The sequence below is a fragment of the Caretta caretta genome, chromosome 9 (genome assembly GCF_965140235.1).
Source record: "Caretta caretta isolate rCarCar2 chromosome 9, rCarCar1.hap1, whole genome shotgun sequence".
Taxonomy (NCBI): domain Eukaryota; kingdom Metazoa; phylum Chordata; order Testudines; family Cheloniidae; genus Caretta; species Caretta caretta.
In genome coordinates this window covers 72,956,124-72,982,999 of record NC_134214.1, presented here as the reverse complement: position 1 = coordinate 72,982,999, position 26,876 = coordinate 72,956,124, and the positions used below count along the sequence as shown (strand labels likewise).

The 26,876-nt window shown below is 42.8% G+C and overlaps 1 long non-coding RNA gene across 2 annotated transcripts in view; it reads right to left on the bottom strand.

Annotated features, from left to right (window-relative positions):
- Positions 1 to 26,876, bottom strand: part of LOC125643048 (uncharacterized) — a 209,718-nt gene that overhangs the window by 53,079 nt on the left and 129,763 nt on the right. The window contains exons 1-2 of one of the 2 annotated variants that reach the window (XR_007358566.2): positions 16,934 to 17,035; positions 16,459 to 16,500 (exon numbers count right to left, since the gene is read on the bottom strand). The exons of the other annotated variant lie outside the window; for it this stretch is intronic. This is a non-coding gene — a long non-coding RNA (uncharacterized LOC125643048). Of the gene's footprint in view, positions 1 to 16,458; positions 16,501 to 16,933; positions 17,036 to 26,876 lie in introns of those variants that run through there. 2 annotated transcript variants of the gene reach the window in all.

Below are 26,876 nucleotides of genomic sequence, written 5' to 3'. Positions count from 1 at the left end.
CTAGAGATACAAGCCAAATGCAAACAATTTGGCCACATCATTTGAAGTACCAGGTTTTCAAACATGTCCATGCATGACTTGATCAGTGCCCAGTGCACATACGCAAGTCACGGCTTGTCAAGGTCCCTCCCCCACTCTGAACTCTAGGGTACAGATGTGGGGACCTGCATGAAAAACCTCCTAAGCTTATCTTTACCAGCTTAGGTCAAAACTTCCCCAAGGTACAAAATATTCCACCCTTTGTCCTTGGATTGGCCGCTACCACCACCAAACTAATACTGGTTACTGGGGAAGAGCTGTTTGGATGCGTCTTTCCCCCCAAAATACTTCCCAAAACCTTGCACCCCACTTCCTGGACCAGGTTTGGTAAAAAGCCTCACCAATTTGCCTAGGTGACTACAGACCCAGACCCTTGGATCTTAAGAACAATGAACAATCCTCCCAACACTTGCACCCCCCCTTTCCTGGGAAATGTTGGATAAAAAGCCTCACCAATTTGCATAGGTGACCACAGATCCAAACCCTTGGATCTGAGAACAATGAAAAAGCATTCAGTTTTCTTACAAGAAGACTTTTAATAAAAATAGAAGTAAATAGAAATAAAGAAATCCCCCCTGTAAAATCAGGATGGTAGATACCTTACAGGGTAATTAGATTCAAAAACATAGAGAACCCCTCTAGGCAAAACCTTAAGTTACAAAAAAGATACACAGACAGAAATAGTTATTCTATTCAGCACAGTTCTTTTCTCAGCCATTTAAAGAAATCATAATCTAACAGGTACCTAGCTAGATTACTTACTAAAAGTTCTAAGACTCCATTCCTGGTCTATCCCCGGCAGAAACCAGCATATAGACAGACCCACAGACCCTTTGTTTCTCTCCCTCCTCCCAGCTTTTGAAAGTATCTTGTCTCCTCATTGGTCATTTTGGTCAGGTGCCAGCGAGGTTACCTTTAGCTTCCTAACCCTTTACAGGTGAGAGGAGCTTTCCCCTGGCCAGGAGGGATTTCAAAGGGGTTTACCCTTCCCTTTATATTTATGACACGGCTGCATACACACTGGTTATTTTGCACACAGTTTTGCATGTGTATGTTTGAAAATCTGAGCCACATTGTCATCCAAAGTCTTCTGCAAGCATGCAACACCATCTCTACAGATGGTGGCAACTTTATTAACTGCTGGCCTCAAAATTAACAGAACAAATCAAAGATCTGGGTCGTTACCTGCCAGAACCCTGCACTCCTGATATAAAACAGACATTAAATGCTGCACTCTGGGCGTATGATTTTCAAGTGGCCTACATCCATGTGATCTCCCTCTGCCTGTATTAAATGGGCTCAAAAAGAGACATGGCAAGGAGACATAGTTCTTCTTTGATATAACTAAAAGGCTTGAATAATCTGTTGTCTTTTGCTTAAAACAAAGGGACATTACAACTCCTTGCTATCACAATCACTACAAAGGTCAGCTCACTTGAACTGACAGCCTTTGGGAGGGAGATCCATGCCAATGGTCACTTCATATCCTGGCAGCTAAAGTCATCTTTGGAACCTGGAATTGGGAATCAACACCAGGGCGCATCACAGCAGTAAATGCCTGTCTGCTGGGCATCCCTGACACTATTTTCATCTCCCTTGTGCTGGCATCTGACTTAACAGTACTAAGGGTGCCTGGTCTGTAAACCCAGAGCAGGCAACATGAGTTGGGCCCAGCAGAAGCGCTCCAAGACCAGCCAAAAGGTTTTGAATTTATAAGTAATCCCTGCAATTTATGGCTCTTTAAATTCAGGGGGAAAATCCTTAACAAATGAATACTCAGAATGATACAAAAATTACATTTTACTGATAATCTCTTAAGAAGGCAGATGCTAAATTTGACAGACCTATGCCTCTGGATTTAAATTCTTCTATTTTAAAATTAAAACATAAAACAATGCAGCAAAAGAAATGCCTTTTTTTTTTTCATTTCAAAGGAGCGTTAAATAGCAATAGCAAAAATGGGCCTAGGTCTTTTTCTGAACAGTAGTTTCACTCTTCCATTGACCTTGAAAACTTCTAAGGAAGGAGATTCCATCACCTCCCTAGGTAACGCATTCCAGTGCTTCACCACCCTCCCAGTGAAAAAGTTTTTCCTAACATCCAATCTAAACCTCCCCTGCTGCAACTTGAGACCATTACTCCTTGTTCTGTCATCTGCTACCACTGATAGCAGTCTAGATCCATCCCCTTTGGAACTCCCTTTCAGGTAGTTGAAAGCAGCTATCAGATCCCTCCTCATTCTTCTCTTCTGCAGACTAAACAATTCCAGTTCCTTCAGCCTCTCCTCATAAGTCATGTGCTTCAGCCCCCTAATCATTTTTAGAATTAAACACCTCCCAGCACCGCTGTCTTCTAGTTAAAGCAATGGATTTTTAAGATTGCCGAAAGCTGCATAGGAAAGAACAAAAAAGCTCATTAACATTATTCATAAATTCTGACAATTGTGGCATTTGGGTGAAATGCTTTAAACTCCTGCTCTCCTTTTTTTCCCTACTCCTCACACATTGTATATGCTCCTTCATAGACAAACTTAATTCACTGGAATAATTCTATTTGGCTTTAGAGATTATATAATTTGTCATTGAACCAACACACTAGTGGTTGTGGAGATAGAATTTTCCCATATGCTGCCAAAACAGAAGTATGAAATATGGTTTGGTTTTCATTAATGTATGTATAATTAATGCCTTGAATTTTAATTACTTCAGCTATAATTTGGAAGTGAAAATATTCTTCTGCCAGAAAAATACATTTAATATGAAATGGACATGCTTACTGTTAATACCCACCGTTTATCTTCAATAATTAACTCCTTTGATTGAGTAGCCTGCATATGTCTGTCAGAATATAAATTTAGTGCTGCAAATGGAACCTATTCATTCTACATGGCTTGCAAAAATAAAACTGAAGTCTGATTTTTGAGCACAGTAGGCTTTCAAGTAGGTTTTCTTTATACCTAGTTGATGTGAATACAGAAAAATACTACATGGTTAACTTGCAGGGGATTTTGAGTGACATACTGAAATCAGAATGTACTTCCTAAACACTGATTCTTGAAATTTGAACTGAACTGGAAAGATATGAGCAGGTAAATTTACCAACCTGCTCTACAAAACACAGATCACAATCTAAAGCATCAATATTAACTTGCTTCAAAAATTGTGACTAAATCTTTATTATTCAAACTGGTAAGTATTACCACCAAAGATTTGGCTTTAACTCATCATTATATTTAATGTCACTAACACAAAGTTTGCTGTACCTGTTTTGGTTAGAACTGTGTAAAACATGCATCATGAACCCCAATAATGTGGAACACTGGACCAGTTTTGGGTTAGTAAAAACCACAGAAGTCTGCCCAGTTCTTTCATCACTCATCAGCTCTGTCTACTTGTTTCTAGATAAGGTATCCTCAAACAGGGCTACAGGAGAGGATATGGAAATAAGGTACTATATTTTAAGGGGACAGGGATATTTTCACTGTAAAGATATTCATCACGGAAGATAAACGTTCACTCCAATGTCCATCCCTCCTTGGCCACTTTATAATTACCACATATTAATACTACAGAATATGACCACTTGATTCTAAAAGACATAGACATAGATTGCATAGACAATCCAGGAAGTTTTTGGAAAGCGTAGGGGACAATTTCCTGGCGCAAGTGCTAGAGGAGCCAACTAGGGGGGGCGCTTTTCTTGACCTGCTGCTCACAAACCGGGTAGAATTAGTGGGGGAAGCAAAAGTGGATGGGAATCTGGGAGGCAGTGACCATGAGTTAGTTGAGTTCAGGATCCTGACACAGGGAACAAAGGTAAGCAGCACGATACGGACCCTGGACTTCAGGAAAGCAGACTTCGACTCCCTCAGGGAACGGATGGCCAGGATCCCCTGGGGGACTAACTTGAAGGGGAAAGGAGTCCAGGAGAGCTGGCTGTATTTCAAGGAATCCCTGTTGAGGTTACAGGGACAAACCATCCCGATGAGTCGAAAGAATAGTAAATATGGCAGGCGACCAGCTTGGCTTAATGGAGAAATCTTAGCGGATCTTAAACATAAAAAAGAAGCTTACAAGAAGTGGAAGGTTGGACATATGACCAGGGAAGAGTATAAAAATATTGCTCGGGCATGTAGGAATGTTATCAGGAGGACCAAATCGCACCTGGAGCTGCAGCTAGCCAGAGATGTCAAGAGTAACAAGAAGGGTTTCTTCAGGTATGTTGGCAACAAGAAGAAAGCCAAGGAATGTGTGGGCCCCTTACTGAATGAGGGAGGCAAACTAGTGACAGAGGATGTGGAAAAAGCTAATGTACTCAATGCTTTTTTTGCCTCTGTTTTCACGAACAAGGTCAGCTCCCAGACTGCTACGCTGGGCATCACAAAATGGGGAAGAGATGGCCAGCCCTCTGTGGAGATAGAGGTGGTTAGGGACTATTTAGAAAAGCTGGACGTGCACAAGTCCATGGGGCCGGACGAGTTGCATCCGAGAGTGCTGAAGGAATTGGCGGCTGTGATTGCAGAGCCATTGGCCATTATCTTTGAAAACTCGTGGCGAACCGGGGAAGTCCCGGATGACTGGAAAAAGGCTAATGTAGTGCCAATCTTTAAAAAAGGGAAGAAGGAGGATCCTGGGAACTACAGGCCAGTCAGCCTCACTTCAGTCCCTGGAAAAATCATGGAGCAGGTCCTCAAAGAATCAATCCTGAAGCACTTGCATGAGAGGAAAGTGATCAGGAACAGCCAGCATGGATTCACCAAGGGAAGGTCATGCCTGACTAATCTAATCGCCTTTTATGATGAGATTACTGGTTCTGTGGATGAAGGGAAAGCAGTAGATGTATTGTTTCTTGACTTTAGCAAAGCTTTTGACACGGTCTCCCACAGTATTCTTGTCAGCAAGTTAAGGAAGTATGGGCTGGATGAATGCACTACAAGGTGGGTAGAAAGCTGGCTAGATTGTCGGGCTCAACGGGTAGTGATCAATGGCTCCATATCTAGTTGGCAGCCGGTATCAAGTGGAGTACCACAAGGATCGGTCCTGGGGCCGGTTTTGTTCAGTATCTTCATAAACGATCTGGAGGATGGTGTGGATTGCACTCTTAGCAAATTTGCGGATGATACTAAACTGGGAGGAGTGGTAGATACGCTGGAGGGGAGGGATAGGATACAGAAAGACCTAGACAAATTGGAGGATTGGGCCAAAAGAAATCTGATGAGGTTCAATAAGGATAAGTGCAGGGTCCTGCACTTAGGACGGAAGAACCCAATGCACAGCTACAGACTAGGGACCGAATGGCTAGGCAGCAGTTCTGCGGAAAAGGACCTAGGGGTGACAGTGGACGAGAAGCTGGATATGAGTCAGCAGTGTGCCCTTGTTGCCAAGAAGGCCAATGGCATTTTGGGATGTATAAGTAGGGGCATAGCGAGCAGATCGAGGGACGTGATCGTTCCCCTCTATTCGACATTGGTGAGGCCTCATCTGGAGTACTGTGTCCAGTTTTGGGCCCCACACTTCAAGAAGGATGTGGATAAATTGGAGAGAGTCCAGCGAAGGGCAACAAAAATGATTAGGGGACTGGAACACATGAGTTATGAGGAGAGGCTGAGGGAGCTGGGATTGTTTAGCCTGCAGAAGAGAAGAATGAGGGGGGATTTGATAGCTGCTTTCAACTACCTGAAAGGGGGTTCCAAAGAGGATGGCTCTAGACTGTTCTCAATGGTAGCAGATGACAGAACGAGGAGTAATGGTCTCAAGTTGCAGTGGGGGAGGTTTAGATTGGAGATTAGGAAAAACTTTTTCACTAAGAGGGTGGTGAAACACTGGAATGCGTTACCTAGGGAGGTGGTAGAATCTCCTTCCTTAGAGGTTTTTAAGGTCAGGCTTGACAGAGCCCTGGCTGGGATGATTTAACTGGGAATTGGTCCTGCTTTTGAGCAGGGGGTTGGACTAGATGACCTTCTGGGGTCCCTTCCAACCCTGATATTCTATGATTCTATGATTCTATGAAAAGATGACTTCTATTCAATGCTTCAGGAAGGCATAATCCCCACAAAGATACCTTACACATATACCCAAAAGATTACTCTTTTATTAGCACAAAATGTTTCTATGAAGTTTTCTCTCTCTCTCTCTAAAGCTCATTCTTTAGGCATAAAAAGACCTGCGACACACAACATTCAGCCCAGGTTTCTGGAATCCTAAGCTTTGTAAGTTAGCTGGCCTGCAGATTTATATAGGAGATACTATAGTAAGGCATTTGTATTGTAGCACAGTTCTAAGGAACAAAGGAAAGCTCCCTCACTCTTTCAAAGTAAAACATTTCAGCATTGACTGTGGCTTTTGACTTCTATGCACCTATTGTTCAGAGTTTTACCCTTGTTCTTAGTTTATTGGTGACTAATTGTGAAATCTCAAAACTTCAGATATTAAATTTCCATATATAGGGTTGTTTCAGGCATTTTTTCTGGCTTTCCTGTATCATTCTCCCCCAACAGGGGATTAATAGGCAGCAGGTTTAAAACAAACAAAAGGAAAAAGAAAAGGAGGACTTGTGGCACCTTAGAGACTAACAAATTTATTTGAACATAAGCTTTCGTGGGCTACAGCCCACTTCATCGGATGCAATAAGCCCATGAAAGTTTATGCTCAAATAAATTGGTTAGTCTCTAAGGTGCCACAAGTCCTCCTTTTCTTTTTGCGGATACAGACTAACACGGCTGCTACTCTGAAACCAAAGAAAAGGAAGTATTTCTTCACACAATGCACAGTCAACCTGTGGAACTCTTTGCCAGAGGATGTTGTGAAGGCCAAGACTATAACAGGGTTCAAAAAAGAACTAGATAAATTCATGGAGGATAGGTCTATCAATGTCTATTAGCCAGGATGGTCAGGGATGGTGTCCCTAGCCTCGGTTTGCCAGAAGCTGGGAATGAGCGACAGGGAATGGATCACTTGATGATTACCTGTTCTGTTCATTCTCTGTTCTGTTCATTCCCCACACCTGGCATTGCCCACTGTTGGAAGACAGGATACTAGGCTAATGGACCTTTGGTCTTACTTAGTATGGCCATTCTTATGTTCTTAACAACATATGAAGACTGACTAAAAATCCGAAGAACTGATGAAATATACTACATCCTGAGAAATAAAAATTCTACAGTGACACATTGGAGGTTTTTCTTGAACTGGTAAAACCAGTTAGAAAAATTGTAGAGTAGGGTAAAAATCCTGTTCCTTTAGGATGAGCAAAATGTAGATATCAACATGTCTAATGTCAAGTGACAGAAACTGCTTACAGCCTTGTGAAGAAAAAGCTTACATTTCAAACAGTGTCTCATGGGCACCACAACCCCATAGAAGCAGGAGAGTTAATAAAATAACTTGAGCCAGGCTATCAGTCAGTTTTTCATAGTTGGAGGCTGTAGTCATTTATGGAGTAGGAATGAGAGTTAATACAGCCCAAGAGACAAATTAAAGTTATTAAATATTTATTAGCTTACCAAAGCCACATTTAACAACCACCCAGAACAAGGAAGGAAAATACATAGTTTGATGAAGTCAATTCAACATGCAGGACGACAAGATTGCTAACAAAGTTGTGTATTCTATGTCTGCCTTAAATAGGCCCTGATCACACCTCCACAACAACAAAGTCTATCTGTAGCTAAGTCCCGCTGGACTGAACACACCTCGTCAAGCCCACTTCTTTACTCAGTGGAGCATTGGTTTTTTTAATCCTCTTTAGAGATCTGTTAGAAAATTTGATTTGATCAGAGCCAGCCTTACCATTTGTGAGTGGGCCTGTGAAGCAATGTTTTGTTCCCCAAACCTAACTAGCTCCTGGCCGTCATGGTCACACTACTATTCACCGGTCTGAAAGCAAGAGGATTCTTTGGGGGTATATTTTCAAACACAGACAACCTCCTTTTCAATTAATAATGAGTGCGGGTAAGAGGAGAAAATAACCTTTTGGTTCCTCAGCACTCTGGTACTGAATAGCCACCCAGCTGGTTGTGCTGGATTTTGCATAAAGCTGACAACTTTTAAACAAATTTTGCTAAGGACTATTGTTGAAATGAGACAGAAGTCTGCGCACCACTAGGCCCCCTACCACTAGAGGATTGCAGGCAATTTTTAGTTAACTTGGTACTACATAGCACTTTGCAAACATTTAGTTAGGGCTTGTCCACACTTGAAAGTTGTTGCGGGTTGTCATAAATATGAAGGGAAGGGTAAACCCTTTAAAATCTCTCCTGGCCAGAGGAAAAATCCTTTTACCTGTAAAAGGGTTAAGAAGCTAAAGGTAACCTCGCTGGCACCTGACCAAAATGACCAATGAGGAGACAAGATACTTTCAAAAGCTGGGAGGAGGGAGAAAAACAAAGGGTCTGTGTTTGTCTGTATGCTGCTTTTGCCGGGGACAGAACAGGAATGGAGTCTTAGAACTTTTAGTAAGTAATCTAGCACGGTATGTGTTAGATTATGATTTCTTTAAATGGCTGAGAAAAGAACTGTGCTGAATAGAACGACTATGTCTGTGTGTCTTTTTTGTAACTTAAGGTTTTGCCTAGAGGGATTCTCTATGTTTTGAATCTAATTACCCTGTAAGGTATCTACCATCCTGATTTTACAGAGGTGATTCCTTTACTTCTTTTAAAAGTCTTCTTGTAAGAAAACTAATGCTTTTTCATTGTTCTAAGATCCAAGGGTTTGGGTCTGTGGTCACCTATGCAAATTGGTGAGGATTTTTACCAAACCTTCCCCAGCAAGTGGGGTGCAAGGGTTGGGGGCAAAGACGTGTCCAAACCACATTTCCCAGTAAACCCAGATAAAGTTTGGTGGTGGCAGTGGAAATCCAAGGGTAAAATAATTTTGTACCTTGGGGAAGTTTTAACCTAAGCTGGTAAAAGTAAGCTTAGGAGGTTTTCATGCAGGTCCCCATATCTGTACCCTAGAGTTCAGAGTGGGGAAGGAACCTTGACATGGTGGCAGAGCGGTGGGATTAACCTGAAATCATTTTGAGATCAATTTGAGATTTTTTGAACCAGAAATACAGATTTTAAAAAGGAATTTTTTTTTCCTTTGGGGCTGCTGGAAAGGAGGTCCAACTGAAAGCAGCTAGTTTTTTCTCTGCTTTGGGGCCAGAGCAGAGACAAAAGGGGATTATCTTTGTGAATTGCAAGTTTTCTTTGCCTGGAGGCAGAGTAGTTAACCTCCTGCAGGGAAATTCACAGTCTTCATAAACCTGAGGTTTTTTCCCCCTAAAAGTAAATAGGAGGGTGTCCTATACCCATTTGCTTGGAGACAAAAGTGGTAGGGTTTTTTTTTTTTAGGATTTTGATTTTTTTAAGAAGGAGCACAGATTTGAAAAGGAATTTTTTTTTTCCTTTGGGGCTGCTGGAAAGGAGGTTTCCAAGTAGTGGAGGTTTTTTGCTTTGATTTGGGGCCAGAGCAGAGACAAAGGGAATGGTCTTTTTCTGTAGGCTGACAATCACTATCAGAGAATAGGTATCCTATTCCAGCACAGCAAAATTTTACAAGCCAAGTTTTGTTTGTTTTATTTCTAACCCTTGGGTGTAAAGTTAGTTAAAAACAGAGAGGTAAAGATGACAGACACCAAGGCACTACACAAATTGGAGTTAGCCAAACTGGAGACAATGAAAGAAGCTGAAAAAGCTCTAGAAGCTGCTTACAGGAGAACAATGGAGGCAAAGGACAAAGAGATGGAGGCAAAGGACAAAGAAAGGGAGGCAGCGAAAGAGGCAGAACAACACCAAGCGGCTGCTCACAGGAGAGCTATGGAAGCAAGGGACAAAGAACTGGAGGAGAAGGAAAAAGAGAGGAAGCATGTGGAGGAGATGGAGAAGATAAAGGCTCAGCAGAATATACCAACAAACCCTAGCAATCCTTCTCCAGGTACCACTTCCCATCCCAGAAATTTCCCCACCTACAAGGCAGGCGATGATACTGAGGCCTTCTTAGAAAACTTTGAAAGGGCCGGCCTTGGGTACAGCATCTCTATCGACCAATACATGGTAGAGCTGAGGCCGCAGCTCAGTGGACCCTTAGCTGAGGTAGCAGCTGAAATGCCTAAAGAACACATGAACAAGTATGAACTGTTTTTAAATCCAAGGCGAGAGTCAGAATGCGGATAACACCCAAGCAGTCTCGTCGGAGGTTCAGAGCCCTAAGTTGGAAACCAGACGTGTCATTTACCCGACATGCCTACCACATTGTGAAACATTGGGATGCCTGGATATCAGGAGCAAGTGTTGAATCTCCAGTAAATTTGCCCTTCCTAATGGAAATGGAACAATTCTTAGAGGGTGTTCCTGAGGAAATAGAAAGATACATCCTAGATGGGAAGCCCAAAACTGTAATCGAGACAGGAGAGATTGCAGCCAGATGGGTGGAGGTGGCAGAGAATAAGAAAACTGGTCACAGTTGGAGCGGAGACCAGAAGGGACAACCCCAGACCACACCGGGGACTGCCCAAGGCCCCACCTACCTCCCAAAGAACCCTCCAGACACCTTATCGTCCCACCACCCCATTCTCCAGAAACCCACCTCGCCCCAGTGACCCGTCAGCTGGACGATGTTTTAAATGTAACAAGCTGGGGCATGTAAAGGTCAACTGCCCCAAGAACCCCAACAGATTACAGTTCATTGCACCGGAATCACACCAGAGGCCCAGATACCTCCCAGATACCCTTGGAGCAGAGGGAAACTGTGAGTGTGGGCGGAAAGAAGGTCACCGCGTGGAGGGACACCGGAGCACAAGTGTCAGCTATCCATGCTTCCTTAGTGGACCCCAATTTAATCAACCCAGAGATCCAAGTGACAATTCAACACTTCAAGTCCAACTCTTTCGATTTGCCTACAGCCAAGTTGCCTGTCCAGTACCAGGGCTGGTCAGGAACGTGGACTTTTGCAGTCTATGATGATTATCCCATCCCCATGCTGTTGGGGGAAGACTTAGCCAATCATGTTAAGCGGGCCAAGAGGGCGGGAATGGTCACCCGCAGCCAGGCTAAACAAGCTGTGAGGCCTAGCTCTGTTCCGGAAACTTCTATCAGGACCCGTTCAGAGGTGATGGACCCAGACCCCAGGCTAATGTCTGCAACAGCAGTAGTGGATCCAGTCCCAGAGACCCAGATGGAATCAGTCCCAGAACTGGAACCAGCGGAACAACCAGCACCAGACCCATTGCCAGCACTGAATCCAGTACTTGCAACCTCAACACCAGAGGGCCCCACCGAACCTGAATCGGCAGCAGCCCATAACCCTACACAAGAGGCTCAGCCGGAGCCTGAACCCCAACATGTGTCCCAGTGGAGAGCGTTTCACAGTCAACGGAAACAGCCCCATCCCCTACTTCGCTTCCAGAGGGACCAAGCATAGGTCCACAATCCAATGAGGAACTGATGTCTCCAGCCTCAAGGGAACAGTTCCAGACCGAACAGGAAACAGATGAAAGCCTCCAGAGAGCTTGGACGGTGGCACGGAGCAACCCACCGCCTCTCAGCTCTTCTAATCGATCCAGGTTTGTTGTAGAAAGAGGACTTTTATACGAGGAAACTCTTTCTGGTGGACACCAGGAAGACTGGCATCCTCAGAGACAGTTGGTAGTTCCAACTAAATACCGGGCCAAGCTCTTGAGCTTAGCCCACGATCACCCTAGTGGCCATGCTGGGGTGAACAGGACCCCGTTTGGGGGGGTCATTCCACTGGGAGGGAATGGGCAAGGATGTTTCTACCTATGTCCGGTCTTGTGAAGTATGCCAAAGAGTGGGAAAACCCCAAGACCAGGTCAAAGCCCCTCTCCAGCCACTCCCCATCATTGAAGTTCCCATTTCAGCGAGTAGCTGTGGATATTCTGGGTCCTTTTCTGAAAAAGACACCCAGAGGAAAGCAGTACATACTGACTATCATGGATTTTGCCACCCGATGGCCGGAAGCAGTAGCTCTAAGCAACATCAGGGCTAAAAGTGTGTGCCAGGCACTAGCAGACATTTTTGCCAGGGTAGGTTGGCCCTCTGACATCCTCACAGATGCGGGGACTAATTTCCTGGCAGGAACTATGGAAAATCTTTGGGAAGCTCATGGGGTAAATCACTTGGTTGCCACTCCTTACTACCATCAAACAAATGGCATGGTGGAGAAGTTTAATGGAACTTTGGGGGCCATGATATGTAAATTCGTAAATGAGCACTCCAATGATTGGGACCTAGTGTTGCAGCAGTTTCTCTTTGCCTACAGAGCTGTACCACATCCCAGTTTAGGGTTTTCCCTATTTGAACTTGTATAGGGCCGTGAGGTTAAGAGGCCATTACAGTTGGTGAAGCAGCAATGGGAGGGATTTACACCTTCTCCAGGAACTAACAGTCTGGACTTTGTAACCAACCTACAAAACACCCTCCGAACCTCTTTAGCCCTTGCTAGAGAAAACTTACAGGATGCTCAAAAAGAGCAAAAAGCCTGGTATGATAAATATGCCAGAGCACGTTCCTTCAAAGTAGGAGACCAGGTCATGGTCTTAAAGGCGCTCCAGGCCCATAAAATGGAAGCATCGTGGGAAGGGCCATTCATGGTCCAGGAGCACCTGGGAGCTGTTAATTATCTCATAGCATTCCCCTCCTCCAACCGAAAGCCTAAAGTGTACTATATTAATTCTCTAAAGCCCTTTTATTCCAGAGAATTAAAGGTTTGTAAGTTTACAGCGCAGGGAGGAGACGACGCTGAGTGGCCTGAAGGTATCTACTATGAAGGGAAAAGTGCTGGTGGTGTGGAAGAGGTGAACCTCTCCATGACCCTTGGGCAAATGCAGCGACAGCAGATCAAGGAGCTGTGCACTAGCTACGCGCCAATGTTCTCAGCCACCCCAGGACTGACTGAACGGGCATACCACTCCATTGACACAGGTAATGCTCACCCAATTAAAGTCCAACCTTATCGGGTGTCTCCTCAAGGTAAAACTGCTATAGAACGGGAGATCCAGGATATGTTACAGATGGGTGTAATCTGCCCCTCTGGAAGTGCGTGGGCATCTCCAGTGGTTCTAGTTCCCAAACCAGATGGGGAGATACGTTTTTGCATGGACTACCATAAGCTAAATGGTGTAACTCGCCCTGACAACTATCCAATGCCACGCACAGATGAACTATTAGAGAAACTGGGACGGGCCCAGTTCATCTCTACCTTGGACTTAACCAAGGGGTACTGGCAAGTACCGCTAGATGAATCTGCCAAGGAAAGGTCAGCCTTCATCACACATCTCGGGCTGTATGAATTTAATGTACTCCCTTTCGGGCTGCGAAATGCACCCGCCACCTTCCAAAGACTTGTAGATGGTCTCCTAGCGGGATTAGGAGAATATGCAGTTGCCTACCTTGACGATGTGGCCATATTTTCGGATTCCTGGGTAGAACACCTGGAACATCTACAAAAAGTCCTTGAGCGCATACGGGAGGCAGGACTAACTGTTAAGGCTAAGAAGTGTCAAATAGGCCTAAACAGAGTGACTTACCTTGGACACCAGGTGGGTCAAGGAACTATCAGCCCCCTACAGGCCAAAGTGGATGCTATCCAAAAGTGGCTTGTCCCAAAGTCAAAGAAATAGGTTCAATCCTTCTTAGGCTTGGCCGGTTATTACAGATGATTTGTACCACAATACAGCCAAATCACCACCCCACTGACAGACCTAACCAAAAAGAAACAGCCAAATGCCGTTCAGTGGACCAAAGAGTGTCAGAAGGCCTTTAACCAGCTTAAAGCAACACTCATGTCTGACCCTGTACTAAGGGCCCCAGACTTTGACAAACCGTTCCTAGTAACCACAGATGCGTCCGAGCGTGGTGTGGGAGCAGTTTTAATGCAGAAAGGACCTGATCAAGAATTCCACCCTGTAGTGTTTCTCAGCAAAAAACTGTCGGAGAGGGAAAGCAACTGGTCAGTCAGTGAAAAAGAATGTTACGCCATTGTCTACGCCCTGGAAAAGCTACGCCCATATGTTTGGGGACGGCGTTTCCACCTGCAAACTGACCATGCTGTGCTACAGTGGCTTCATACCACCATGGGAAATAACAAAAAACTTATTCGGTGGAGTTTTGCTCTCCAAGATTTTGATTTCGACATCCAACACATCTCAGGAGCTTCTAACAAAGTGGCTGATGCACTCTCCCGTGAAAGTTTCCCAGAATCAACTGGTTAATATCGTCCTTGAGATGTGGAAAATATTGTTAGTCTTTATGTACTTGGTAGTATATTTAGAGATGCATGTGTCTTATTTACTCTGTTTTTCCTAGAGCTCCAGGAAGAAATTCCAGCCAGTGTTTCACCCTAGCTGAGATTTGGGGGGCGTGTCATAAATATAAAGGGAAGGGTTAACCCCTTTAAAATCCCTCCTGGCCAGAGGAAAACTCCTCTCACCTGTAAAGGGTTAAGAAGTTAAAGGTAACCCCGCTGGCACCTGACCAAAATGACCAATGAGGAGACAAGATACTTTCAAAAGCTGGGAGGAGGGAGAAAAACAAAGGGTCTGTGTCTGTCTGTATGCTGCTTTTGCCGGGGACAGAACAGGAATGGAGTCTTAGAACTTTTAGTAAGTAATCTAGCTCGGTATGTGTTAGATTATGATTTCTTTAAATGGCTGAGAAAAGAACTGTGCTGAATAGAATGACTATTCCTGTCTGTGTGTCTTTTTTGTAACTTAAAGTTTTGCCTAGAGGGGTTCTCTATGTTTTGAATCTAATTACCCTGTAAGGTATCTACCATCCTGATTTTACAGAGGTGATTCCTTTACTTCTATTAAAAGTCTTCTTGTAAGAAAACTGAATGCTTTTTCATTGTTCTAAGATCCAAGGGTTTGGGTCTGTGGTCACCTATGCAAATTGGTGAGGATTTTTACCAAACCTTCCCCAGCAAGTGGGGTGCAAGGGTTGGGAGGATTTTGGGGGCAAAGACGTGTCCAAACCATGTTTCCCAGTAAACCCAGATAAAGTTTGGTGGTGGCAGTGGAAATCCAAGGGTAAAATAATTTTGTACCTTGGGGAAGTTTTAACCTAAGCTGGTAAAAGTAAGCTTAGGAGGTTTTCATGCAGGTCCCCACATCTGTACCCTAGAGTTCAGAGTGGGGAAAGAACCTTGACACGGGTTAACTTGAATTATTTCACAATAAAGCATGTTGCAACCAAACAAGTTTTTGTTTGTGAATCCACTGACACTTTAACCTTTGCTAATACACTCACTTTAGAAGTAGGTTTACTGAGCTGCAGGATGAGTATACCCTCAAGAAAGTAGATATGGCTGCACTGCCACCCTGAAACAACTGTTGTGCATCTGGCAGTCCTCCAACTGTTATTCCACACTGCTTTAAGGTTGTGCTGGATCGGCTAGTCAGTTTATCTGTGTGCCCTCACCACTCTGCGGTCCTCCTGGCCAGATGTCATTTCAATGTTTAAATATTGGCACAGAGCCAGGTATGGCCTTTGTGATTTCAGCTCATGGCAAGTTCATACACTTGGAGTCAAAGAATTGTTATACAACAGCTGTGCCTTGTCCTTCTTTGTGGTCCTGTGCTGAGGTCCTGGATTTCACTGCCCATTTGGGAGAGGACTGTGTCCAGGCCGATCTTGAATGCACCAAATTGCATAGATCTACTAGTGACTATCTGGACAAATGCATGAGAGGGGACGCTCCTGGGATCTGCAGCAGTGAAACAAAACTGGATTGGCACTCCAGCTAGATTATAAGAATGTTAGGGACAATAATAAGATCTCTAGGGAGTTCACGTGGACTGCAACTACCATGAGGAGCGGGGCCATATATTTGCCAGAGAGACCACCACTGAATCATGGCACATTGCAGACTCCAAATGTCAATCAGCACAGAGAAGATTGATACAGAATACAGGAATTTGTCAATTCATTCAATCTGCTGAAATCTGAGGCAGATGAAGTGTTAGAGACCTGAGATCCTCTCCCACAAACACACGTAGCCATAGGACCAACTTGAACCACTGACTGAGAGTCAACCTGTAAAGGGGATTTCTTCCAGTAAGTATTACATGCCACATTACAATACAACTATACTGGTGGATCGAACAACTCAGTTCTGGGCACCATTAGGATACCACTATGTCGGGCCTCCTTAGCTTTTAATCTCCCTACCTGATGCTCAAAATTTCAGCTATGCCAGAGATTTAAAACACTCTGTACCATTTATTTCTCCAAAAGTGTGCAAACACAACCATTGTTCAAGCTTACTCGGTCCAGCCCCACACCCCTTTGCTGCAGTGCGTATTGCTCGTCATTGAAGGCTGCAGCACCACGTGGGTTACAAATGAGAATGATTGAACAAATGGCACATTGTAGCTGCAGATACACAAAAGAAAAGCATGAGAAATATTTTTCTTACTCACTGTGTCATCTGTGTCCTTAGCTTTGAGAAAACTTGAGCTGTTCTGGGAAAAGGAAATATTTTGAAGAAAAAAAAAAAGGGAAAGTCTCTTGATTACAATACATGCTTATTCCTTAAGATTATGTTCTCTCATATACTCCTGGACTGACGCCTTCTTGGGGGAATGGTTTACATTGGCTGCTCATCAGAGGAACCAGCTCAGTTTGCATACAGCTAACTGGGACGGACCTTGGAATGATCTTATTACCAAAAATGAAGGCTTTGGCAGTACTGCCCCCAAAGACATGAATTAATTTAGTGTCCCCCTAAAAATAGAAGGATGTCTACTCATTTTCATGGACCCCAATAGCCAGACCTTGGCAGCTATGGACAGTGAATAATATGAATTTCCAAGCATACTTATGGGGTTTTGTTTTCAAAGATGCCCTTCAAAAGGAAAAAGAGCTAGAAGCTTACTTTAAAAGATGTTTCTTTACCTTTCTAGGTATTCACAAAACAGGGGATGAGGAGGGCATGTGGCTCCAGGATTCTGGCAATAGTTCCAGTTCTGAACCTACAGCAATGTGGGTAGAGAGGGGTGTCCTAAAATCAGACAATGATTTGTGTGCATTAAAAAATAGTCCCCACACAATGAATGTTTAAAAATTATTTTCTGTTCACCCAAATCCAGATACCAAAGACTCACATAGGACAAAAATATTTGCTTAAAATTCTTTGGTTTTGTTTCTATAATGTTCATATTTCCCTGTTCACCCTCAGTTAAGCTGAAAATGTACAACAACACCTTATGTTCTACCTTGGAATTGTTCAGGTTATTTCCTGGGGTTAGAGAACAGACTTTTTTGCAGAAACAAAATGTGAATCCTTGACTTTCCAGTGTAAAATCCTAAGACACCATTAGCAGTTTTTCCTCAGAACATCAGTACTGAGCTGATGAAAAGGGTCTGATGTCTCTACGTTTCCTTTTCAAGATTTCAGGGCTAGGTAGTAAGCCAGAGCGGTATTGATAGACACCGCTTGTCTTTTTAGGACATGCCACGATGAAATAAAAACAACTGGCTCTATGGAATAGAAAATTATTTCTATCTATATACACCACTTATGACTAACACGCTAGATATCCCATACCACTAAGCTGGCTTAAAAGAGTTGCTGTGTTATGGCATCCATGGCAGTGCATGAAAAATCTTTCTTATGATGCATTCTCTCTCCACTGTATCTGTGGTTAAGTCAATTTTATTCAAGCGTATTTAGTGATAAGTGCATGCAGTTTTCTTTCCCTGCTGGGTTTTAACAGCATAACTGTAAAACATGAAGAGACATGCTTCTACGATACATGCAAGTACACACAAATTCTATTAAAAGCAGTAGCTTGTAAATTTATAGTGAGCAAGTAGGTGAACCTATTCAGAGTTTCCACCAGAATGAAGATATACATGAACCAACATTAATTCAGAAAACTTAGGAATGAAAATGAGTTGGTATCAAATACTGTAAATTAAACAAAGGAATGAATAAAGTATCTCCATAGCCTTATGAATTAAAATCCATAGAAGCAGTAATGATTTATTTCCTTTGGACTTTCCCCCCCCCCCCCAGTACTGATATCAGAGTCAATGGATAAGCAACGCTAGTTTTCTTATAGATAAGAAGCACAGGATTGCCTCTTTTTCCACATACTGGGGAAATACACTAGCATAAGCACTGCGTTGGTGTATGTACCCTGATGGTTACCAAATAACTGTGAATTCACACAATGCTACAAAAAGAGCAATGAATTTCTTCATATTTGTAAAACCATTCACTGTAAGGGTAACTGTTTCCCAGACATAGCAAATGAGATTTCTCAAAGACTCCTGTGATGGAACACATGTTTAGAACACATGCTTTAGCAGAACTCTAAAGGCCTAGATATTAGCAAGTTATATGAGAGAGAAATTTTCATCAAGGAAATGATCAAATCCAAGGAAAGTGCATCAAATGCTGTCATAGTCTTCATTTCTTCTGAAGAATCACTTGAGTGTTGGCAAATTCATATTCAATGATATAATGAACTATTTGCCTCTAAGCCACCGTTTGGCCAGAGATACTCTGCACTGAATCTGAGATGAATTCTTCTTTAATATAGAGAGTGGAAAGGTGCGTCACTGCTCTCCAGTGTGTAGAATATGCTAGAACGTACTCATTTTAAGATGAAAAATTCTTTGGAGCAAAGACTGTCTTTCTGTTCTGTGTTTACACAGCACCTAGCACAATGGGGGGACCAGGGCCATGACTTGGGCTCCTAGGTACTACATTAATATAAATAACAGTTTAATCAGTTTACAATGATTATAACCCTCAGGCCTGAATAAAGGATGTGTGTTATTAATGGTGATAATTGACAAATATTTTCATTTAATCAAGTAATTTTGGACTAGATTTCTATGTTATGCTACATTCCTGCAGTTAGCTATCCAGCCTGACATCCATTTGTGTATGTAGATGGACACCAAGCACAGCAATTAAAAAACAAAAAGTATTATCGAAATAGAATCATAGAATATCAGGGTTAGAAGGGACCTCAGGAGGTCATCTAGTCCAACCCCCTGCTCAAAACAGGACCATCCCCCACTATATCATCCCAGCCAGGGCTTTGTCAACCCTGATCTTAAAAACCTCTAAGGAAGGAGATTCCACCACCTCCCTTGGTAACGCATTCTAGTGCTTCACCACCCAACTAGTGAAAAAGTTTTTCCTAATATCCAACCTAAACTGCCCCCACTGCAACTTGAGACCATTAGTCCTCATTCTGTCATCTGCTACCACTGAACAGTCTAGATCCATTCTCTTTGGAACCCCCTTTAGGTAGCTGAAAGCAGCTATCAAATCCCTCCTCATTCTTCTCTTCTACAGACTAAACAATCCCAATTCCCTCACCCTCTCCTCATAAGTCATGCGCTCCAGCCCCCTAATCATTTTTATTACCCTTCGCTGGACTCTTTCCAATTTTTCCACATCCTTCTTGTAGTGTGGGGCCCAAAACTGGACACACTACTCCAGATGAGGCCTCACCAATGCCAAATAGAGGGGAATGATCACGTCCCTTGATCTGCTGGCAATGCTCCTACTTATACAGCCCAAAATGCCATTAGCCTTCAGGGCAACAAGGGCACACTGTTGACTCATATCCAGCTTCTCATCCACTGTAACCCCAGGTCCTCTTCTGCAGAACTGCTGCGTAGCCACTCTGTCCCTAGTCTGCAGCAGTGCATGGGATTCTTCTGTCCTAAGTGCAGGACTCTGCACTTGTCCTTGTTGAACCTCATCAGATTTCTTTTGGCCCAATCCTCTAATTTGTCTAGGTCCCTCTGTATCCTATCCCTACTCTCCGGCGTATCTACCACTCCTCCCAGTTTAGTGTCATCTGCAAACTTGCTGAAGGTGCAATCCACACCATCTTCGAGATCATTAATGAAGAGATTGAACAAAACCGGCCCCAGAACCGACCCTTGGGGCACTCCGCTTGATACCAGCTGCCAACTAGGCATGGAGCCATTGATCACTACCCATTGAGCCTGACGATCTAGACAGCTTTTTATCCACCTTATAGTACATTCATCCAGCCCATACTTCTTTAACTTACTGGCAAGAATACTGTGGGAAATAAGTGGCCTCAAATCAATGGCACAGCAACTATAGTGCTAAAGATCACATATTTATATCCAAATAGCTTGTTTTCAATATTCTTCCAGAAGTAGGAAAGATTCTGTTAGGGTTGAAACAAGACCAAAAAAAAAAATCGCACAAATCTAATTATTGTAACTGGCTGCTGCACTCTAGCCTCACTTCAGAATTTCATATATATTTTCTGGAGGACAGGATATTTAGAGTGGGTTAGACTCTTATATAACTAGGGTTGCCAGGTGTCAGGTTTTCAATGGGAATGCCTCCTCAAAAAGGGACCCTGGCGGCTCAGGTCAGCACCGTTCACTGGGCCGTTAAAATGTCCGGTTGGCAGTGCAGTGGGGCTAAGGCAGGCTCCCTGCCTTCCGTTGCTCCATGTGGCTCCCGGAAGCAGCAGCATGTCCCCACTCTGGCTCCTAGGCATAGGGGCAGCCAGGGGGCTCTGCGCATCACCCCTGCCCCAAGCACTGGCTCTGCAGTTCCCATTGGCCGGAAACTGGAAATTGGCCAATAGGAGCTGCAGGGGCGGCACCTGAGGATGAGACAGCACGCAGAGCTGCCTGGCCACACCTCTGCATAGAAGCTGGAGGAGGGACATGACCTTGGCTCCGGGAGCTGCTTGAGGTAAGTGCCACCCGGAGCCAGCACCCCTGCACTCCTCCTGGGCCCCAACCCCCTGCCCCAGCCTTGATCCCCCTCCTGCCCTCTGAATCCTTAAGTCCCAGCCCAGGGCACCTTCCTGCACCCCAGCCCCTTCATCCCAATCCCTACTGCAGAGTCCACACCCCCAGCTGGAGTCCTCACCTCCCCCACACACCCTCCTGAGCCAGCCCGGTGAAAATGAGCGAGTGAGTGAGGGTGGAGAGAGCGAACGACGGGGGTGGAGGGGTGGAGTGAGCAGGGGCAGGACCTCAGAGGAGGGGCAGGGCAAGGGTGTTCGGTTTTGTTCAAGTAGAGGGCTGGCAATCCTATGTATAACTCTTTTACCATTGGCTAAGGATCTATGTATAAGCATACATCACAGCTGAAATTGGCATCAAGAAATTTCTTCAGCATTTCGCTCCCTCCCATAGTCTGAAAAGCAGAATAAACTAGTAATGAAAATATACTTATAAAGAGAGAAGCTATTTTTTCTAGCTCACCAACATTACTTGCAGCACAATTTAAGTACAAGTGTTTTTTCACAAATTTCTATGCTTAAGATTTAAAAGTCTGACAGTCATCAAATATATATACTTCATTGGTGGTATATGTCACAATAGCATAAAGGAGACTATCACAATATGGAAGATCATTGAATCAAAGTGCCTGACAGAGCTCCATGGCAACCTTGCATACATAAACCTGCTAAATTACCAAGCTCTGGATTGAATTCCCCAGGAGTATATTCTTTGTTATTATTGTTTTCATTTAGAAACTAATGTGTCAAGGTTCAAAAAATTGAGTTCATAAAAACCAATCAAAGATTAGTTTGTGTTTAAAGATTAGTATGTTTCATACTGGCTCTTCTTTCTAAAAATATTTCAACACCAGACATCAGTTCAGCTAAAACAATGAGTCTGGGTTTGACTGGACTAAAATTTTGACTGGGTTTGGTGGCTAAAATTTAATTTTGTTAACAATGGATAAATGTATTTGTTACCACTTTATATGATTGTGAATGACAACTCACAAGACCTAGAAAACAGAGAAAATACGATATAAGATAGAAAGAGTTTAACTACACTAAACAATGATAAAAGATTATCAAAATTCTTGATCCACTATAAGTTTATTTTTTAAAGTTAATAAAATGTTCTCTTTCCCCAATAAAACTCTGGATGATTAAATATAAAATTATCTACATGATTACAGTAGTGTTTGTAGAGTCATAACACAGAAAAAAATCTTTCAGATTCGGGGCTGGGTATTTTTGTGTGGTTATGCAAGATACATTTAGTTTTCTATTCCTCACAATGCTTTGTTTATTACTGTGTTTTCAAAAAAAATTGCAAAGAACATTGTTTATTCCATATAACGAATGATAGTTAAAAATAATTTGAGGATGAAAAAGGAACTTGAGTATTTGAAACAGAACTTCTAAGAGCTGTTTGCTGGAAGTATGAACACTAGCAGTTCAGAACCTCAAGGCTACCTTAAATTCAGATGCGGGCCTCTATTCATCCTTTACACATGAGATTTGTTTTGGGTTTGCGGAAACACTTCAAAGAAAAAAATATCTTCTGAAGCCATGACCCTTGATGGTGTGCTTGACGAACCAATATAAAGAGGAAATTGATCAATGTGTTTGTAACAAGTTAGCCCCCCCTTCACCGGATGTATTGGGATTTTACTGAGTCTCTCTTGCTCAACCAGCCAGGGTTCCCTCTCCCTGCTTTGCTGAATTAGGCTCTCTGGCCTCTTACAGCACACATAGGCGGGCCACACCACATTGCAGTCACAAACTGAAGTCAGCTCTGTGTGAGAGGACTCCCCCAGCACTCACATGCACACCCCTTTTGAGAGATAAACCCAAAATAATACTGTCTTGCACTGTATAGAAAAATCTGCACAGCGCAAGCTCATAAAAATCCGCCCTCTTCCTGAATGTGAAGAGAGATCTGTATGGCTTCTTGCCCACCCCGGTTAGAAATTACATAAACTGGGTTTTATTATAAACAAGAAATAAGTTTTTTAACTACAAAAAGTGAATTTTAAGTGGTTAAAGGGATAGCAAAACAGAACAAAGCAGATTACTGTAGTAAATAAACAAAAGCCACAGACTGAGCTTGACACACTAGATAGGGAGGATACAAATTAACAAATTCTCACCCTGTGTGATAAACAGGCTGGCAGATTCTTAAGGCACAAGTTGCCTTGGATTTCCCAGGTTTTCTTACACAGGCTAAAGATCTTAGCCTGGGACCGTCACTTCTCGCAGTTCAGTCTTTGTTCTTCAGGTGTTTTCACGTGTGTTGTTGTAGAGAGAGTGAGGACCCCTCATGTTGTCATTGTCCCTTTTTTTATATCTTCCCCACACTTGCTGGACAGCTTTTTTGCTTTGACCTGGGTCAAACAGTTCCCATTGTGTAGAGCTATCTCTGAGAGGTTTCTATTGCACATGGTTCCTGGGGTAATCCTTATGCTCGTGTGCATTTCTTCAATAAGCCACAAACATTGTTTGGCTTCATAAAATGTAGCACATTTGAAATACCGAAACATGGTCAATATTCCCAGCTTCAGATACAAAAATGATACATGCACACAAATTGGTTAAACATTTTCAGTAAATCAACCTTTCCAATGATATCTTACATGAGCCCTCTTGCATAAAGTATATATCTTAGTTATACCATGTTCATATCATAACCATATTTCCATGAAGAATATGGGGTGTAACGTCACAGCGTTTAGAGCCCTGGGAGAGACCCGAGTCTTTGGGTGGGAGAAAGAAAAAAACAGGTGAAGCTGGAAGAGGCTCTGAGGGAGAGGAAGCTGACCAGGTATAGTGTGTATTATATACAAACAAACAGCACTTTGAAAAGCAGAAAGAAGACTAAGAAAGGGTGGAGAAATACTTCTCCATTGGAATCTCTGTTGTACCACAATGATGCACAAAGAATAGTGAATGAGAGAAGCTTTCCCTGTTATTATCAAGGGATTAATAAAATGCTTATACGGTAGAAAATTTAACTGTACAAATAAGTGTAACATACCATGGAAGGAATAAGAAGAAGGAATAATTGGTGAATGCTAAAGAAATGAAGAGCAAATTACCATATTAATAAAATAAATGTGGAGAGGTAGAAAAGTTACACAGCAGCTGAATTAATTCTAAACAAAATATCTTTTCATAGTTCTTCTATTATGAAGGGAAACCATTAGACAACAGAAGAGCTGCTCTACAGCTAGAGCAAATACAGGTTAAAGTTATTACTAAATAAATAGTAACTTTTCCCAAATACTCCTCAAAATGAGGTTAATTGCTGATATAAACACAGCAACATTAAAAATAAATCACAGGATAATGAGGAAGCACAAGTTTTATGTGGTCTGAGGATACTGTGCCCAAAAATAAAAAACAGTCCCTGCCCCGAAGAGCTTTCAATACAGGAACTAGATACTGAAACATTTATGCACGTGCCTTACTTTGGGACGCTTCACAGGAGTTAAGTTAAGTTAGGCATGTGAGTGAGTGTTCATAAGAACATAAGAATGGCCATACTGGGTCAGACCAAAGGTCCATCCAGCCCAGTATCCTGTCTACTGACAGTGGTCAATGCCAGGTGCCCCAGAGGGAGTGAACCTAACAGGTAATGATCAAGTGATCTCTCTCCTGCCATCCATCTCCACCCTCTGACAAACAAAGGCTAGGGACACCATAGGCTAGGGACACCCTCTGACAAACAGAGGCTAGGTACACCATTCCTTACCCATCCTGGCTAATAGCCATTAATAGACTTAACCTCCATGAATTTATCCAGTTCTCTTTTAAACCCTGTTTTAGTCCTAGCCCTCACAACCTCCTCAAGCAAGGAGTTCCACTGGTTGACTGTGTGCTGAATGAAAAAGAACTTCTTTTATTTGTTTTAAACCTGCTATCCATTAATTTCATTTGGTGGCTGCTAGTTCTTATATTATGGGAACAAGTAAATAACTTTTCCTTATTCACTTTCTCCACACCGGAGATTCACAGAATTTAAAAGATTGTTCTCCCCTCTCTCCCGCTATTTCCCTCAAACTAGAAGGAAAGAATAACTATTCAAAAGTACAAAGGAAGAGAGAGCAGAATGCTGATGGAAAATTGTCCTTAATACTCCCAGGAAGCTGACACCTCCAGTAGGGTGGTGTCAGCACAGAGATATTTTTAACACATGGCAGACTTTTTTTATTGCATGCCTGCCTGACACTTAAAATCATTTACCTCTTAAGATCTTATGTGGGGTTATTTTTTGGTATCAAGGTAATAAAACAAAAAAAATGTCAGTGAGAGAAATAAATTAAAAGCGGTAATGAATAGAAACACTTGTAATTTTCTAAAGGAGACCCAAATCAAGAACTGAAAAGAATCCTATAAATATAAAAGAATGAAGCCTCAGACATATGTGGTAACATATTGTCTTAAAATGCACAAGACAATTTTTCCTCAAAAGAAGAATTTATCGAACCACAAGCTGTGTGGATCTTTCACACACAAAATCAGCACACACAAAATTTTGAATAAATAAGGATTGTTACCATAATAATAAAAGATGTAAGAACAAATTCTGTTCTTCCAAATGGGAGAAAAAAAATCAACTCATATCACCTTTAAAAACCCAGCAAAAGTCATGATTACACGACCCAATGCCTCTAAAATCAAGTGGCTCAACTTACTGGACCCGAATGGCAAAATATTAAAATATACTGCAAATACAACCAACATTCCCATTCACATCAAACCCAGATTACCTACCATGCTGTTGCTCATAACACAAAATAAAAAGGGCCAGATCCTCAGGACCTGGTGCAGTCCTAGAGGGAAGTGCATGAAGGTGGAGTTAAGCCATCATTACACCTCCTCAATCCTGATTCTGCCAGCTATCAATCCAGTCCTGAGGTGCAACTTGGGGCACACCCAAGACAGCTCCGAATTGTACCAGCTGGTAAGAGTCCTCAGTAGGCCCTTACTGCAACCGAAGAATGTCAGAACAGATTACTCTAGCTACTTATGTACCCAGGGGACTGTGGTGTCAAAGAGCTGACGACACCAGCTTTAGAGCACTGGAGGGTTTCCCCCATGCCAGGTGAATCCCCATCAAGACAGATCTACCTAATTTGTACCAGCACTGTGCTACCATAGTTGCTAAAGCAGGCAGATCTGGGCCCAAGAATTTCCCCATTACAATTTAAAGTAAACTGTTATGAATGTGATGGTAAAGACCTGTCACCTGTCAATTAACATTTACCAGATCAGAAATAGTCACCAGCCAGCTAGTGAATTTATAGGGTGGGGTTTAATGTTTGTTTTTTTTAAGTTTTAATCATGCAATCAAGGAACACAGGCAATCCATGTAATTGCTAGTGTAAAAAGACACAAAGCAAACTGTAGAAGGGAAAAGTTTGAGAATTTATAGAATGCAATATGTTTGCATAAACATTTTGGCAAATAAATGAGACACAGGATAACAAACCTGCTAGGATGTGTGCAAGTCTTAGCTAGTCAGTGGCTGTATGTGTGAAGGCTGTCCTCTTGTCCAACACACTGGGGCTTGAACAGAGGACCTCCAGAGCTGAAAGTAGAGCTGCTCTAACTTACGCTAGTTGCCAAGGGGAGCTGGGAACTGTAACAAGTCCAATCTTCTGTGGGTCTGCACAGAAAGTGACCTGTAACACACACTCACCAGTTGGTTACATGCACATTCAGGCAGAGCTAAATTTTGAGGGGGAACTTGGCGGATAAGGTTGTGACTTAACAGATTTTAACTGGAAGCTTTTCCCACTTGGAAGAAATGGCATGGGACAAAGCATGTAAGTACTTGTTGGAGAAGTGGAGAATCAAGCAGTCAAAGCTGGCATCACTCACAAAGCAAAGGCAGAAGCTGACCTTGTAATGAGATACTAAGTCAGATGAGTAGGGAGTGGCTAAATTGTGGAGGGCTTTAAAAAAAGATGTCTGTGTCTGAAACAGAAGAAGGGGAGTCTATAATTTGAAATTAGAGGCAGCAGCATTTTGAATGGACTTGAGGGGGCCAAGTATGAAGGCATTAAGGCCAGAGAGAAGATTACAGTAGT